At 41.4% G+C, this 19,041-nt stretch overlaps 1 long non-coding RNA gene across 1 annotated transcript in view; it reads left to right on the top strand.

The window, feature by feature from the left end:
* Positions 1 to 18,789, top strand: part of LOC113456655 — a 28,050-nt gene extending 9,261 nt beyond the window's left edge. Inside the window, exons 2-3 of the long non-coding RNA XR_003377417.1 lie at positions 1,498 to 1,604; positions 17,970 to 18,789. This is a non-coding gene — a long non-coding RNA (uncharacterized LOC113456655). The remainder of the gene's footprint in view (positions 1 to 1,497; positions 1,605 to 17,969) is intronic.
* Positions 18,790 to 19,041: the final 252 nt, after the last annotated feature.

Below are 19,041 nucleotides of genomic sequence, written 5' to 3'. Positions count from 1 at the left end.
AGTTTATGACTTTGTAATCTTGCCTTTCTACAGAGTTCTACATAGGATTCACTGACCACATCCCTTGTAAAAATGGGATGCAATGTATTTCACTGATTAAAGATTTTAAATAAAGCTCAGCATTTAGAAGCACTTGATGCCCTTGCAGGGGACCTGAGTTCAGTTCCCAGAGCCCACAAAGATGCTCAGAACCATCTTTTTTACCTCTAAGTTAAAAAGAGATCTGATGCTGTCTTCTGGCCATTGTGGGTGCCGGGTACACATGTAATATCCAGATAAATACTAATAAACTAAAATAAAACTAAGTATTTTGATAATGTTATATTTGTCTGATTTTTTTTTTTTTTTGCTCACCAGTTTCAAAATTCATTTGACCACAGAGTGCCCCCCTCCCCACGAGTTTACCTGATAAGTGGGTCACACCAGAGAGTACCTCTCTGCAGCGTCCTGCACTTAGGTGCTGGAGATGCAGCTACAACAGCACTCGTTCATTATTTACAACAGCAAAGGGTACTCTAAATGCTTGCCATCCAGCAGACCAGGGCTCACAACAACTCGTCCATCTAAGCAGGCACTCTTATCGCTCTGTTTACAGATGCGAGAACTCCGCAGCCTTGGAACTCCTCATATTTGGGCCATAGCTTGTTCTAAGGAGATGTCCCCTATGCATTGCACGGTGTTCAGCACCATTCCCATCCTTCACCCGCGTCCACCGACAGGACTTGAGTTGTTCCTGGTTGGGAATTGCTGTTTTAAACTTGTACCAGAAATAAACTTTTTTGAATGACCTTCTTAGTGACGGTTACGATGACTCATGGTCATGACTGGGCAAATTGCACACTGCAGACCCTGTGTCCACACCAGGCAGAAGGCACATGTGTGGGGTGGATGTGAGCTAAACTTGACCCATCCTCCTCTATCTTGCAGCATCCTGCACATTGCTGCTAGTGAGAGCCAAAGGCTACAGTTCTTGATTCTGCTTTGAACTTCTTTTAATTGCCCCATGCATATAACCCCGATTCACATATTTTTTCTCTTCCATACTTTCCCTTGGACTTGACCCATCATACACACGCAAACACACAGGCAATCTTCATTTTCTCTGTGTAATAGAGAACTTAATATATCTGAATTGCTTCACAGCAAGAATTTTATGTCTCAGCCAAGACTTGCAGCTGCCAAGAAAAACAAACTCGGTAATGAATAACTCACAAAGATTTGGTAAAGAGAAAGGAAAGTTATATGATGAAGTATATTACTAAGATATTGAGTTTTGTTTATTCAGTGTGATAACTTGTTAAATTCACACAAGTCAAACGAGTTTGAGGCTTTTTGGTCATTGTTTCTTTGTAATTTCATATTCTCTTTTCAGGAGTAGCTCGAGGGGAGCGGGTAGGAGAGAGAGAAGGTGGGGGAAACGGGTTGAGTTTGATTGATTTAAATCCTAGTCTTTCCAAACATGCTAAGCATATCACTGGTGTCCTGTTTTCCCCTCAGGGTTTGGTTCCCCACCAGCAAGATGAGGTAACGATGCAAAACTGATCACATCGCTGAAGAGTTGACATGAGAGAATGTGCGTCAGCATCCAGCTCAGGTCCCTGCCTGTAAGTTTCCCACTTTCCTTCCTGGACCAGCTTTCCTGATGACTTTATGTCTGCGATCGTTAGGTCTAAACCAGTTGTTTTGGAGAGAGATAGAGACCATCGAGTGGTGTTATGCAGATAGCTATTAGAAGGCACAGCCTGGGGAACAGGGGGGATACACAGGGCTCAAGGTCACTGAACTTTGAAAGGTTTGTATTTAAAGTTAGTAGGGTGGCGTAGGGAGGGACGGAAAGGGGCCGCAGACCTAGCCCTCTGATTCCACTTTGAGCAGACATTTGAATGCCTGCTATGTGCTGAACACTGCAAACCCTGGAGAGGGACAGAGGACAAACAAAAGTTAGCTATTCTGTCCTTGTCCCATGGCTCCTTAGAATCAGTGGTCATGTGATGCCTTTGTACCAGCTCTGTCCAAGTGATCTGTGCTGGGGCGACTGCTAGCTTGGCTGAACTCAGAAAGAATGTCTGGCTGCATGAATGCTGTCTGCCGTGGGAAAGAGATAAGGGCGGCGACAGCACGGGGTTCGGTAGACTCTGCTCCAGTCTTTCAGTGTGAGGGGCTGACCCATTAGGATATCGTGAAATCAGCTTTATGGGTCACACTGAGTGATATTCAAGAAATGAAAGAGGGGGAGCTGGAGAAACATTCAAGTGAATTATTCATAGCAACCTCTTGCTTCGTGAAACCTTGTGCAGTCGTGCACACGCTGGGTACCAGGTCACAAAAGAATGCCTTTCTTATAACGATTCCCATAAAAGATGTAACCACTCCCCACTTTTGTTTTTTTGGAATTGCATACACATTTAACAGTTTAAATCCTGTTAATGGAAAGGTTGAACCAATGTTTATCCTGGCAAACATCCTTCAACGAGTTGAGTCTGCTGTTGTGAGCGCTTCTGTGTAGACAATGCCTTAACTCGGTAAGTTCTTTGAGGAGGCAAATCGACTTTCTGATTTGCAGCCACAAGGCCTGATTGTCCTGTCACACAGCAAGAATTTATAGAAAAAGCGTCAGAGTTAAGCATAGAAAGTAGAAGCGCATATATCATGTGCTGGGAACGTGTCTACCATGAGGGCTTAGGAACCGCAAACGCCATTTAACCATTTGACCTACTTGTTGGCCTTGTGTATTCCAGAAGCGTAGAGAGAGAAATGCAACCCCACAATGAGGATAAGAAAGGTGCTTCTGGAAAGGGGAAGCGTCTGGAAGCCTTGAAGATTAAAGGCTGAGAATAGGAAGCCAAGGAACTAGACCAGAAGGGCCACCCTGCAACAGAACTGGGGTTCAAACTGGTACCGCTTTTCTGGCTTCTGTGGCCCTTGGCAGAACACTGTACTCTTAGATCCTTAATTGCCTTGCATGTGAAATGCACGTGACAGCGTGCTTTGCGGGCTGATTATCCAGGTAACTAAGATAGACAGAAAGTTTATATTTAAAGCATGGCCAGATGCTTAATTGTCCCTGAATGCTAACCTAGTTAGAGAAAACCAGTGCCTTAGTTGCTGTTGGGCTTACAGTTTCAGAGGGCTGGAGTCCACAGTGGTGGAGTGAAATGCGGTGACAGGGACAGCTGACAGCTCATATTTCCATCCACAAGCCAGAGGCAAAGAGGATACTGGGAATGGTGTCTTTGCATCCTTTGAACCCTCAAAGCCTGCCACAGTGACATACATCTCCCACAAAGGCCACACCTCCAATCCCTTCCCAAACAGTTTCACAGTCTGGAGACTGAGTCTTCAAATACACAAGCTTTTGGAAGGCATTCTCAATCAAATCGCCAGTCAGATTTGCATTTTTTCCCAACATCGTTTCCATATAAACACCCTTGGAAACAGAAGGGTAGGATGAAAATTTAAAAAGCAGACCTCAGGTGCAAGGTCCTTTTGTCTGCCAGGCCCCAGCTGTGCACTTGCGACTCTTGGCTTCATCTTGATTTGGGGAATGGGGGAAAAGGGGTGCACTGAAGGCATCCTCCAAGTCTGCTTACTGCTCATACCGTTTGTACCACAGCCCCATCCACAGTGACGCATGATGCGCACACATTTAGTGGAGGTTTGGCCTCTCTTGTACATTAGGCTGGCTATACTGACTAGTTTTTACTTCTCTGAGTTAAGAAAAGCACTTCTACTCTCCTGTTTGGTCAAATAGCTGGATACTGCCCCCTCAATAGTTCTTCCCCCCTGAGCCTTCAGTCTCCATCTCCCAAAGTTAGTAGCCATAAGCTCTCATTGTTTCCTAGAATTGCTTAAAGCAGGACTTCTTTTTTATAATTCACAAGTGAGGCGTTGCAATCCATTTGCATGTGAACAAAAAATGGCGTTACCTTTGTCCAAGAAGGTCCCTGTTCCGGCATGCAGTTTATTAAATCTCAGAGAAGGAGTCCCTTTAAAAGAACCTGTTCATTTGTCTTAGAGGGCGGGATCAAACTAGAGCTGACCATATGTGCCCCACTCCAGTATATGCCGATGGCTAACCCTGTGCCATACCTCTCTCTACAAGTGGCTTTGGTGTGTTTTCTGTTCTGCTCCTTGGGGATGGTATTCGGGTGCCCGGCAGTTCATAGCAGCACTAGACTTTCTGCATGGAAATTAAGAGTCTAAAACACAGGGTACATAAAGAAGACCCTGGAGTTGCGGTCCTCATGTTGCCCCTCAGTTGCCAAGAGGGTCATGCTGTTGGAGAAGAGCAAGGTGTTGGTGGCCCCGTAGCATAGCAACAGCGACTTTGATGTTTCCCAGGCCTTGGGATTCTGTAATCCATTAATTTCCTATTTGGAAGGCTTTAAATAATGAAAATTTATAAATGAATACTTTGCCCTTTATGAGCTACTGGCTTTTAGAAGCTGATATTTAGTACACATATGCTATTTTACATATCCATTGCCAAAATATTATAATTATGAGCCCTTAAGGAATAAATTTTTGGTGCTTTATTCCCCTAGCCAGCTCTGACTGTTTTTGTGCTGTTTGTATTTTCTCTCTCAGACTATTATGTGATTGTGAAATTCAATGAGTCTCTGAACAGTTATCATAATTTTAGGGACTGCCACCAAATATAAAGAAAATAGGTAAATAACATAAAAAGTTGAAATTATTTTTAAAAGATTTGACTGAAATTATGAAATTTCTTAACACTATTGGCCATTCTTAAGATTAAAGAAAATAATCTTTTTTAAATTTTTTTGATAATTTCATGCAGGAGTGCTATATTTACATCATTTCTACCTCTTCCCCTTCTAACTCTTCCTATGTCCTTCCCCATTCCCTCTCAAACTCATGGCCTCTTTTATATTATCATTTTTGCATACGTATGGGTACATGATCTGCTGAGTCCATTCAGAGTTGCTCATATGTATAAAGTTTAGGGCCGTCCACTTGTGACTGGACGACCTTTCATGGAGCTCCTCCCTAGAGAAGACCCATCCTCCCTCCCTCTGCCGCCACCCCGGTGGGGCCCAGTGACATTGGCATGTTGTCTGCTGTCACCATGCAGGTCTTGCTTAGGCAACCAGACTGTTGAGATTTCGTGCCACATCCCTTTCTTTAGAGCATCCTGCATGTTGAGAAGATACTGTCTAGAAACAGGCATCCTGGTCCTCTGGTTCTTCCAATCTCTGTACGGCATCAAACCTAGGGAAACTTAGAAAAATTACGTGTCTGCTGTGATAGTAGGCATTTTTTACATACTACACTGAAAGACTGTCATGGATGTAGCTAACTGAACATCATTTCCCACAAAAGCAAAGACTCCGAATGATTTTCTAGAGTAGGCTTAATTTATTATTTTTATTTATTACTCATGACCCCTTTTCACCTGAGACATTTATACATATGTAAAATAGGTATGCAAATAACATTAGCTGATAATAAACTACAGAGAATTATTTTAAAACCATACAGTCTTGCCACTTAGTACATTATCATGCTAATGAGAAGGGTATGTTTATTTCCCTTTATGTACAGAAATTTTGGCTGGTGATTTGATACTGCAAAAAGAGCACATGAGCACTTTTCAGAATTGATCTGTATTTTGATTTTATAATCTTTAGTGGCGATGCCTCTTCACATACTTACAGAGTTCACATAAAGCATAAGCTTCCTCAGAGGCGTCTCAGAAATATTTGGAAAGCGTGTCCTACTGTGTAGTGACTTGACACATTAAATGAGTGGATGAATAAATAAATAAATAGACTCACTCTCTGGAAGGCCATTCAGCCCAAAGCCTTCTACTTAAGCAGAAGCCCTGGAGAACCAATGGCTGTGTCCCCTCAGCACAATTTAAATTTCCCTGCAAGGGAATTGTTGTATTTTACTAGAATATGGTAACGCTAGTCTGATATGTAATTTTCACTGTTGGATCCTCTGACAGTTTTTCTTTTGAAATATCATCTTTTCAATGTCCTTAAAAGTTCAGGTATGGTGGCTCATCCCTATAATTCTAGCACTTGCTGAGACAGGAGGATTACTGTAAGTTCAAAGCCAGCCTGGGCTATACAGTGAGTTCCAGACAAGCCTGTAGAGTAAGACCTGTCTAAAAAAAATGAGTAAATTGACTTATATCATTGATCAGCTTCCACTGTCTGTGGGAGTCATGGTTCTTAATGATCTGGCGTATATACAGTAAATGGAGTTTATGGTTTAGGGATGACAGAGTGTGCACAAAGGGAGCTGGAATAGGGGATGTGGGCTGGGCTGCCTCTTCTGACTCATAGTTTTGGGAAGCATGGTTGGGATAACAGACCCTTGAGATCAGAAGGAGACTTCAAATCATACCCAGTCAGTTTCTATCTCACTGTTTGGTCATTCAATGTCCCGTGCATGCTCAGAATAGTGTGCTTATGTGTGCTTGGGCCTACAGTTGTGTGTTGGGGGGTAATACAGTGTCCAAAGCACAGTCGGTTTTCTTTGGCCTTCGGACTGACCTTACATTTACCTGAAAGAAAATGCGTATTTCACTATTTTATATTTACAGTGCCCTATGATTTTGAGGTGATTGGACCATGGACGCAAAAACAAAAGCACTGTCATGAAAGATTATAGGTTGCAGCTCCTGTGATTTTATTTTTGTCCTAAAAAGTAGATCTGGGGATAAAACTTGGTGGTAGAGAGTCTACCCAACATGCACAAGCCTTGGCTTCAATGCCCAGCACAGAAAAAAAACCCAACATAATTATTCTAGACACTTACATTTTATCTTCAAAGTGCTTGCTGAATATTAATTAACTTTTCAAAACTTTAAAGGAACTCCAGCCAGTTTTGTCTTTTTGTAGTGAATATCTCACTGTGCAGGTGGTGTAAAATTGAGCTATAATTGAGCTAAACTAGAACTATTAAAATATCATTATTAATAAGATGCCTGGGTTCAAAGAGGAATGATCTAAGTGGGGTAAAGCAATGTGCTTCTAAGAAAATAATTTGGTTCATGCTGAAGAAAACTGACTCTATTGGCTTGGCCAAATAAAGTTCTTTAGTGGTAAGTAAAATAGACCTGTTAAATTTGGTTCCTGCATTATTGAGACTGTGCGGTGATCCTTGACCTGATATGTGCTGTAAGTATTTCTAGATTTTGGACTATTACTTTTTTCCACACTTAACTTGAGAAAGAGCTAAAGGTAATGAGTAAGCTCAGAGTGAATCCATCCCACTGACTGGCCTAAAATAGCTAGCGTTGAAACATGTTTTCAAAGCAAAAATATAAATATATAGTTAAAGTTTAGAATATACGTTAATTTTTAAAGTGAGTTTTATGAACTTCGGACACTGGGTTTCAGTGACGGGTTTCCTTTTTAGGCGGTTATCCTAATGCAGCACATTATTTCCTTAATTGCTCCTCTCCCTGCTAACACTTTCAACCCCTCCTACACCATGGACTGATACCAAAAACAAGTTAATATTCAACATTGTGGCAATGTGGAAGTAGATTAAATACCAATTACATACGCAACTCTTCTCAATTCCTTCTGTGTGGTCAGGAAACTGCTAGAATATAATGAAAAGAAAGATATTGCAGATATGTGCAGAGATGATCTGCCGTAGAGGAAGGAACTCACCACCCACAAGAGTGTAATCCCAGGAGTGCCATGATGGCTCCTTCCTACAGGATTCTCGGGTTTCTCGTGTGGAGTCTGCTCTCTGTTAAAAGCAAGTACATGCCTTGTCCCATGGTGTATATTCCATAGATGCTGTTTCCCGCTGTCAAAGTCAAGATCTTTGCAAGTTACATTTTCAGGATAAGGACAACAGAGCCTATTGTTTTTAGTTCCTGGCTGTCTCTGGTACCTGAGCAGTTGGTGTATGGTGAGTCTTCATTCTTCCCTAGTGAAGCTCCATCTTGGCGTCTCTAGGGTTTGTTTGTTTGGACCCCTTGTGTCTCAGGCTCACCTTAAACTCACTACAGACTCAAGAATGGACTTGAACTGCTGGTCCTCCTGCCTCCACCTCCTTTGAAAAGTGATTTAACATTAGTTATACATACTAATGGGGTTCCACGTGATCTTTCATTCATAAATACAGCGTGCACTGATCACACTCATTCTCCCTATCTGCCTGCCTCTCCCTCCCAGCCTCTGGAGCCATGCTTCTGTTTCCAGTGTTTGCTCGTCTGGCACAGCTTCTCTCCCTCTGGGAGGTCTTCCACGACCCCCTTCCAGTCAAACAGTTCCGGTTTTCCCTTGATTTATTTCATCATAGACATTGTTAGTTTTGCTTATAGTGTTGTGTTTACTTTTTCTGCTCACCTTCTCCTTGCAGTTGTTAATTATCCATTGTTGAGCTGCATGGGGCTCATCTAGGCCCTGGTATAGAAGACGATGAAATGAATTACAAATATCACAATCACTGAGCATTCTTAACATCCAGCTTAAAATGTAATGCAGCGCTTTTTAAAATGGTGTTCCAGTTTCTAAAAGTAGTTGCTTGTTTTTTTTTTTAAACTTTCTGTTTGTTGGCAGGAAAAATTGAAAACACATATAATGGAGGTCTTACTTTTATCATATGGTCTTGCTTTCTATAGTTTCAGTTAGCCATGGCCTGCTGTGGTCTGAAAATATTAAGTGAAAAATTACAGAAGCAAAGAATTAATGATTTCCAAATAAGCTTTAAGGTAGTACACTCCTGTAAATTTCAGTATTGTTATTGCTAATCTCTTACTTGCTTACTCTATAATTTAAAACTTTACCGTATATGTAGGAAATAACAGGATATATAGAATCCCATTGGGATCTTGGAATGTATCTCTGTCAAACTGCTATTCGTGTTTAAAATAAAAACTATATTTAGTTATTTCTCCACTACTTGTATATACTTATTTCAACAAAATTGGGATTTTACAGTTGATGCTATTTTGAAACTGCTCTGCTTTTTTTGTCAAATAGTTTATGTTGTTTTCACATACCAATAAATATGATATATTTTAGTACATCGTTATATTCTGTCATACAAACAACTTTTCTGTTTTGTTTATTTGGTCTGATTAATCATTCTGTGTGATATCATTGTATACCAGTTTAGCATTCAGCTGGGCTAGTTACACTGTTAAGTATGGAAATACTGCCTTACTTAAGGGGTCCCCATGAGCCCTTCTGTCCCCCACCTCTCCTCTGGTCTGCTTATCATTCAGCAGTGGCTGAGGAGCTGGTTCCTGGTGCAGGAAGGAGCAGATGATCCAGGTGTCATCCACTCTGTTTTGTCCTGGTGGTGACTTATCTATCCAAACTAATGGCACCCCCAGAAACTGGGTTTCTCGAAGCTGTGAAACTCTTTGACCGAGAAATATGTGTCAAGATCCTCTCAGAAAATAGCAGCTTAGGATATTTTATGGGGAGTTCAATAAAGGAGTGGTTTTAAAAGGAAACTAGAATGTGGAAAATCCATAACACAGTCTGAAAAGAAAATGCTTTCACCCTGAAGCAAGAGTTCAGTGGTTGCTGGAACCTGTAAGGACAAAGGCCCGTTTGAGAAACAGAGAAACTTGCAGTTGAGAGCCACAGCCATTGGACCCCCTAGGGAACCCAGGGACTGGGTGCTCTGACTTCCTTCCTCTGGTCATTTACCGAGGATTCTCCTAGGTGGTCCCAAGAAGTAGTCAGGGAATTGTCTCTGCAGTTTCTTTTAGGCCATCCTTCATGGTAGAACATTAATTTGGAGGGGGAAGCCTAGAGGAGCCTTGGTACACATTACCTTTTTGTATGTGGAAAGATATTTTGAAGCCTCTAATGTAGCCTATAATCGGGAAGTAAGTTGATTGTATTTCCATGACAGGCAGGTAACCTGACTGTAAACAAACGGAATGCAGCCTGGTGCAGTGGTGGAAGGGAAAACCACAGGGACATCAAGGACCTGAGAGGTGCAGAGAGAGGGAAAGCCACGGCGGATGTGGGGGCACCTTGCGTAAACACCTCCTGGCCACAGAGGTCAGTAGTGACAGGAGTGGGTGTGTAACCACAGAGAACAAGCATCGCCCTGATTACCTTCAGTTCTTTCTCCGCAGGACCTGTGGGCTGACTCCTATATTCATGTGTGTTCTAAATCCACCTTAATAGTGAGGTTGAAGAACGTCTCAGCTATGTAACTCAGCTAAATAGCACGTGAACCCTTGCATGAAATGAAGTTTCATGAAGAAGTCCAATATAAAACTTCTCTGTTTGGGGTAGTGCCCCTCCTTTTCTGATGTGTACCTTCGACACTTAGATGATGTGATGAGGTCATGCCAGGTTGTACAGTCTCATGATTGTAGACCCTGTCTTCCTTGTCTACAGATGGAGCCTTCTCGTGGCAGTTCCCAGGTTACGGAGGCTTATGATTTCTCTGCTCTATACTTAGCTTATTAGCTAGCTAATAATGCATTAGTAATGATGTAACCACCCAGCTATCTGAGAGGTGACTACCTGGGGTATCTACCACAAATACACAGATAATCTCCGAACTTTTGTAAATATATTGGTGTTCTCTGCAGTGTCTGAATTGCTCACTGTGCTGTATTTGTGTCCAGTGCATCAGTTTTCAAACGCTCAGAGATTCTAGTGCCTAGCAAGGACTGAGGATTTCTGATCTGGTTGGGGCCTAGTGAGAGCTGCAGTTCCCAGAAAGAGCAGGTTAGTTTGAGTCCAACCCGGGGCAGCGGTAGGTGTGGTCTCTACCAGATTGTAAAATCCAGGGGAAACGAAAGCACACTCTATCTTGAAGAAGTATTCTGGTCTTGTGACAACACTGCTTATAATTGTGTTGCTTTTATGATACTTTGTAAATTAGAAATAAGTTGAGTAATAAAACTCTAGTGAGACACCAACACTGTGTGCACATGTGATCGGATGTACAGAGTTATGTTTCCCATGATCCACTGCTGACATCCTGCTGTACACTTAAAGCGCTTACTGTGTGTTCTGGATGCACAAAAAATCAACATTCATAATATTTATGTTTTTTGTGGAGAAAGTGTATTTTAACCATGGGCAATCATATTTTTAATGTGTTAATTTTTAATGTTTCCAAAGTGACTCAGCTAAGTTATTCTAAATTAGGCAGTAAATTTTAATGTTTTCTAGGTATAATTTCAAGAGAATGCTATTTCTAAAAGTACCCATTTCTCTCATATAATAAATGTCCCTTGGTTTATTATGTAAAGATAATTCTATGGCTTTTCCAAATAAGTAGTCAGCCATACATCTTTTGTATGCACTTTCTTTGTTTTATTATAAAACTTGTGCATTGCTAGTTCTGGGCTGAGCATCTCAGAGGCCTGGGGAAAGGGCCTCATCCCATGTTTTCTGCTCATTGTTGCAATGTCAGTGACATCATAATAAAGGCATGGCAGTGTCATATCGCCAGGACTGTGCCTCGTCCTCCTGAATGTTGCACCTCAATTGAAATCACCCAACTGATGCATCCTTCATCCTTCCTGCCGAGATTCCAGTTGCAGCTGCACAAGAGAAAACAAGAGTGTAAACTAATTAAAACCGTTCTTTCCATATTTATGTTGTAAAGACGGCAACGTGTTTATGAAATCTATTAGTGGCCATCGTCAGGAAATGAAATTGCTTTGGTTCCATGCGGCCCTTCCAGAGCGAACGTTTACTACACTGACATCGTAATCCAGATGTAATGCTTCAGAAAGAAACAGCCCTTTTCAATACAAGCAAAAGGCAAACAGAACAAAACAAAAAACCCAAAAACGAGAAAAGAAACCTAAGAGCATAAGAATGGCGTTTCATGCTGATTATGAAAGAAAAGGATCAAATTTGTAGTAATGTACCTGGTTCTGCACATAACACATGTCAGAGGCAGTAGCTTCCTCGTCCTCTGCAGGAACAAGCACTTCTCCCTGGGGTTTGAACATTGCTGGGTGTTGGGAGAGGAATGTGCATTGAAGGGTACTGATCACAGTTCCAGTGCTGTCACCGTGGCCCCCAGGGCCACCCTTCGGCTCCCTGCCAGGTCCCCCTACTGGCACGTGTCTTCTCCAAGGTGAGCTCGTGGCCTTGGTTGTCCAGGTTTTCTTTGGGTTTCCTTGTTTCTTCATTATTTGTGCTGGGTATTTACTGGGGAAACGATTTACATTTTCTAAGTGTCTCCAGGATACTAGAGTGATTTGGCGGGGGTATCTAAAAAGGCACACCTATACTCAGATTCCAGCTTCTTCTCCCATGTGCATTAGCGCTTAGCTTTCCTTGGTGGGAATCAACGTTTTCAAAGATTAGCTCAGTGTGAGACCTCGGAGATACAGCTATTGAAGGCGAGCGTAAAAAGAAGGACAGAGGGGAAATAGCGTGCTCTTGTTGTTCGTTTGCTATGCGTGTGCATTAGTGTGGACTTGAACTCAAGGCAGCCCTCCTGCTTCAGTCTCCCGAGAGCATAAGCCGCCACGTGTAGCTCTGTACGGTTTTATGAGGAGAATGCAATAGAGTGAAGTTGCTTTAGGAGCCTTGGAAATTTTTGAATAATGTGCAGTGCCTGCATAGTGTGGCCAGGGAGGGCAGCTGCTGTGGCTAAAAGCACTTCTCTCCTGCAGAGTGCCAACTAGTCCACTACCCACCATAGGCCACCCGGCTTGTTCCCTTTGACTTCCAGAAGCCCCCTTAAAGAGGCCAGGCTGCGTTCCTTCTCGAAACCCCATTTAGAGTCAGCTCCTCTAGACAGTTTGGGAGCCTTTGGATGTGAACATTGTCCTGTCGTCACTAGCTTCTCACAGTACCAGTTTTTAATAGACCGAAAGCTGTGAACACAATGGCGATTGGACCCAAGTTGCCGATATGGCTTCGTCAATGGCATCAAAATGCCTTGCAGGGTGGAGCCGCTGAGAACATCCAGAGTGTAAAGTCGTAGTCCTTAATTCTATCAGAAGGAACTGACCATTAGCCTGTTTGGACTGCCATTGAGGAAAGTGGTGTAGGTCAGCTTTCCCTCAGCTCTGGTCTAGAGTTCCAGCCTCAGGTCTCTAGCTGATGACCTGGGTTCTGATGATGCAGCTGTGCTGGCTTTCCTGCTGTGTCTCCATAGCCAATCCCTCACATCTATCCCGTGGGGGCGGGGTAGGGGAAGAGGACCGCAAACATTTCCTACCAGGTCACAAATCCTGTTGGATCAGGTCACCGCCCTTTAGGACATTAATTTCTTTAAATTTAATCACCTTAGGAGCCCTATCTTTAAGTGCAACCCCACTGGGGTGAGGAAGGATTTCAATTTTAGGGTAGTGGGAAACATAAATATTCAGTCCACAATCTTCACTTATTTGTTGACATTTATTTATCCAAAAGAGTAGAAAAGGACCAAGGGCTGTCTATTAGACTGGAGTAAAGAATTTTCATAGGCCAGATGTTGTTGAAAACTTGTATATACATCGTGTTTAGTTATTATGACCTTCATTTCTCTGTCGCAATGGGATCTCTCTGTGACCCCAAAAGGTAGATACCATTTGTCTTTGGTAAGCAGCATTGCACAGCTTAGATAAATTAGGTAATTTACTGCTTATGAAGTTGCTTGCATACTTCCAGGCTGTAGTGAGATTATAGACTTGTCCTGGGAGGTGTGTAACACGTTGATCATGACACTTGCGCCATAATCTGTCTAATGTCACAGGTCAGCCGAAACAAGTCCTACAGCTCACTCTAGGCCAGGGACCACTACTGCAGAGTCATACACAGGGGGGAGGGCCTAGAACCCATCATAATGGCGTCTTTGCTCCTATTCTTTGTGAAAATGGTTGTCAGCACTGTCCAGCCTATGCTATGTTAAAGAGCCACCTTTAGCCAACTCCCACCTGGGAATTCATCATGACCAGATACCCAAGTCTCACAGTGGAGCTTCACGTGTCACAGATGTCTCGCAAGTGTTGAACTGGTGGAATCGCTAACCTCTTTGAGATCACAGGATCCTGTCAGCATCATCCTAATGATGCCACTGCCATTTTCTGAGGATTGTGTAGGGGAGTGTTCATGCTGTTTACTTTAAAAAGCTAATTGTAGCTCTTCCCCTATTTCCCCCTGGGTTTATATTAATTTAGGCCAAAATTAAGCAATTTTGGCCTTCTTTACTAGAGAGCGAGCCTCCTATTGAAATATCTTTCATGTTTTCTATTGGTCAAAAACTAATTCTATATAGGATTCACTTAAAAATTAAGATCTTGAGGGCTTAACTTTATCATTTATGCTTTGTCTTGAACTCTCGTCATTCTAGATGTATTTCCTCTTTCTCCACCTCTGTAAAGAACATACACAAGGAACAAAAGAAGTCAAGAATGAGTAGAAGGGGTAAGGTTGGTAAATGGGACTCTCTGAGAGGACACAAGGCTGAAAGCACCACAGATGTGTACTGGGAGGAGGACAGCAGTGGGTGGGCCGAGGGACGAGCTGAGGTCATTCCACAGACAAGAGGGTGCTCCACAGGGCAGGCAGGAAATCAAACTTGTTTAGGAGCCGTTCCCCTGGATATTAGTACTTGTAGCAATTACACAAATGTTCAGTTGAATCTCGTAACTATTCCTAAATTAAACGGTTATATCTTTAGCAGTTTTATTCCCTAAAAAGAATCCTGTAAAATTAAAGTTATATATGCCATGAATGTGTCTATGTACATATACAAACAATGCTATACAGTCCTCCTACTGAAAAAGGCACTTTGAGAAACCTAAATCGTATTATTTCATTTCCTTTTCTATAAAGTGAACTTTTACTCTTTTAAAAGAGCTCGCGTTTAAGGGTTTTTCTTCAATAATCATATGACTGAGTGCTTTAGTACAGCAACTTGAAACTTTTTTGTTATTTTATGTTTTTATTTTTATCTTCTCTGTGTGTGCATGTTTGGATGTGCATGCATATGTGCATATGTGTGTGTGTGGAGACGGAGAGACAGACAGAGAGTTGATTCCCCCTGCCACCTTGTAATTTTTCCTCTCTTTGGAACATTTTTATATGTAAACACACAGTAACTACACAATGTATGGCATTAATACATGGGGTTCTCTCGAAGGTTTTGATCTCTCCAGTGACCTTCTTATATCATTGCCTATATTTAAGATATGGTATTTTTCTATTTTAACCTATATATACACAAGCATATGTGTGTATATAATATATGTATTTTTAAGTGTGTACATATATATTTTTCTCCTTTTGCAGCCCACCAGATGCAAAGCAGACACACATCTGGCTTCTATCAACTAGGGAGTAGCTTTAAGCACATCCTGTTAAATTGTCTGTTCCCAAAAGCAATCCCAACATATTCAGTAAATGGTATTTTTTTCCCCCACAGTTATGTTCTTGATTGGACCACAAATTTTTCCATAATGCTGTACTTAAAAAATAATACAGTCTACTCTTTATTCATAATCATCAGTAACCCCCATTCCAGCATCCTTCAGGGAAATATTTTAAACATGACACATTAAGTAAATTGTATCCTGGTTCTGGAAAGAGACATCAAGAGTCTCTGTGCCAGCTCTGGAGTCATGTGGTTGAGCTGATTGCTTCCTTATCTCTGCATAGGAGATATAGCTTGTGTAGTTGGCACTCCCCTGGCTCCCACGTGTCTTGGGCATGCTAGATGCTAGTATTGTTCCTAGAATGGTTTCAAATCAAATGCTTATAAAGGAAATCAGATTGCTAGTTTCAAAGTTAAATTAGCTGGCATTTTATTTTGATATTCACACTAATAAAAGTTTGAGATTTAAGAGAAAAAAATTTCTTTAGGATAAAAATGTTATAAATGTTCCATGTATCTTCTTCAGGGCATTTTTCTGCCAGCATTTTTCATGATGCAGCTGTAACTGCTAAGGGCTTGTAATCAGTATTCATCGCCCATTTTTTGTTTTGTTTTGTAGTTATAATTATGGTTAGGCTCCACGTTTATGTCATGAGGGGTAAATATTACCAGTAGTCACTTGGGGTCCTTGATTCACTGGGTATCAGAGAAGCAAACAAACCCCCAATGTATAACAATGGTAGCAACTTCCTCAATAGGGGTAGTGTGGTCATTAGAATGAATTGTCACTTGGGTGATGTCTCTGGGGGATAACTGTGGGGATCATCTTGTTTCCATTAATTGATGTGGAACGACCCATCTTAGTTATGGGTAAGAGCATCCCCTGCACATATATGAGGAGGAGTGCTGAGAAACAGTACAGTCTTCTGATTATGGACAGGACGTGAGCAGCTGCCTCCGGCTCTTGCTGCCGTGACACCCCTGCCATGGTGAACTGCTCTTTGAACTGGGAGCTTAAGCAAACACTACTTCCTTGAGTTGTGTGAGGTTATTTTATCAGAGCAATGGGAAAGAAACTAAGACAGGGTGCAAACTGTCTTCTGGGGGTTGAGTTCTAAGTTGAGGTAGAAAGTAAGCCCATGCTCCTTTTCAGATAGGAAGCAAAACAAGGAGTGGAAGGAGGGCATGAATTACAAAGTTACCCTGCCTCTCCCCAAGGGAGCCTCATCGTTGGCCTGTGAGCGCTCAGATGATTACAGGTTTTGGTAAATCCAATCATCAGCATCATTCACACTTCTTTGCGAAATGAATCTGGAATCTTCATGTTCTGAAATGAATCCGGAAAGGTCACGGAGAGTGTTTCGGAATGTGTAGCGTGCGCTGCCTAAAATGTTGTAACCTGTGTTTGCCTCACAATCACAAACGAGGGGTTAGGAAAATGAAAAGAACAAATGAGTTTGTTTGTTTGTTTTTTTTGATACATTTTAGTCCATGAAATTTTCATATTATGGTGTATTTTGTTATCTGTATTTCTTTGGCATTCATGTTTGAACCATGTACCATACTGGATGAACCAGGATCTATTAACTATCCATAGAGTAATTAGTATCTTCTCTTAAATACTCTTACATTAACTAGTATCTTTTCTACTCGGTACCTGGCTCCAGGGCAAGACTGTAAGGGGTCTTGTGTAATAGATCCTTCCTCACCTCCTAGCTGACCAAGATAACACACATCATACACTTCGCATGTGACACTGAATGGCTGTGTGCAATGCTGAACTTTGGTTTCTAGAAAACACAGTTGATGTTAGCTATATCCAAGTGACTAAAATGGTTCATCTCTGTAGACTGGAGATCCATCTCACACTTATTTATTGCTTGTAAATGATATTTTTAACACAAACCCATTAAATCAGAAATAAAAGTAATTTGTAATTCTAATTATTTCAAATAATAAATCACTATTTAAAATAATCACTTCTGTAACCTTCAAGAATAATGTTATAAGCATGCACTCATATATATAATATATGTATACATTTCACACAGAAATTACCATACATAATATTATTATGCCTTAATCACCTATAAGGACCAGGAAGCATTGTTTTATAACTATATCATAGTTCATTTAGGTGGTGTCTGTCATGTTTTGGACCTTCCTAATCTTTCTAGTCTTTCACAATGAAGACCAATACTGCAGTGAACATCTTTGAATGTAGAACTTTCTCAGTTGTATTTGTATAAATATTCCACCCTGAGAATTGTTGGCTCAAAAGGCTTTCTGTTTAAGAGCCCATAAAGCAATGAAGTAGCCACACACTGTGAGGTGACAGCTTAATATTGTTACGGTGCATCCAAATGGCTGACATTAACCAACAGAATATGTAATACTTTACTGAGGTCAACATGGTGCTGCGGACTGTGACTATGGCTGTAATCATCATTGCCAGTGTTTAATATTCCTTAATGTTCCTTCAAAACTGCCTTGTCATTTTGCAAGCAGCAAATATTCTGGGGTTCATTTTATTTAAGGGACATTTAAAAGAGGAACTGACCAGGACCTCCCTGTGCAGAACTGCCTTCAAAGTTGAACAGTCTAAGGAAGACTGCATTGTTCCTTTAGGGAAAAGCCTGTGTTTTTAACTAACGAGTGTGTTTTCCCTCCCTCAGGTGGAAAGAGAGACTGTGGAAAAACAAAACGACAGAGAGGCGTGGTATTGCTCCTGTAACTTGGAACTGGAGAGGAGGCAAGATGCTGGCATAGCTGTTGAACTGAGAGCCTGCTATGCCAGTATATTGCCATCTTTCCTGTCTGACAGCAACTTGGCCACCTCCATGCTGCTTCTCCGTATCTTGCTACAACCAATACACAACATGTAGGGCTTTCGTGACGTGGTCTGCCTTACCCCGACTTCTCTCCAGTCATCTACCAAATCACTTGCTCCATTCTATGCACACTGGCCTTTGGGGGCGGTTCTGAGACGTACCAAGGATGGTCCTGCCTCTTCACTCATCTTTCTTTGTTTCATCATTTGGCTGCCAGTGAAGACATCGTGTTCTTGGAAAACTCTTTCATAGTGGCCTTGTCTATAAAAGCTTCCATGTGCCCAGCCACTGTTCATCTCATGACCCTGCTCTGTCTTTTCAAAAATACTGGTCTTTATCTGAACATGTTTGCTTGCTTGGTTGCTGCCTTATTTCCTGAACCGGACTATGAGTCCTTTAAGGGAGACCAGTCTTGACGTGCTTATTCACTGTATCCCTAGAGCCTGACACTTGTAAGTCCTCAATTCGTGTTTTTGAAACTCTACCCTGAACTTATTGTGCAACAGAGGTGTCAAATAATTAGATCTTATCATGCCATGAAGGATTCTGACGAAACACTGGTTTATAAGTAACAAAGCATAAATAAGTAATATTGATTTCTAGGCCTGCAACCCAGCATCTTATCAACCCAAGCTACAATAAAGTTATTATCGAGTCTACCAATTCAGAAGACAACATATTGTATTGAAAAGACATCATATTCAAAATAAAAGTTATTTTCCCATCTCACATGGCTGTTACTTCTGTGTTCTTAGTTAAACCATATTTTTTTTTCCTGATGTAAGATAATACTGACTTCACAGCATCCTCCAAGTAAAGTTAGTGAGATTATTCTTAATCATGTCTAAAAGTTATTATCTGGAAAATTTATGGGGTGTTCATACTGGTTAAAATGCCATGAGTTTTTAATTATTTT

This window comes from Microtus ochrogaster, chromosome 10 (assembly GCF_000317375.1).
Source record: "Microtus ochrogaster isolate Prairie Vole_2 chromosome 10, MicOch1.0, whole genome shotgun sequence".
Lineage (NCBI taxonomy): Eukaryota > Metazoa > Chordata > Mammalia > Rodentia > Cricetidae > Microtus > Microtus ochrogaster.
The sequence above is the reverse complement of the archived record's forward strand: the minus strand, read 5'-3'. Positions and strand labels throughout refer to the sequence as shown.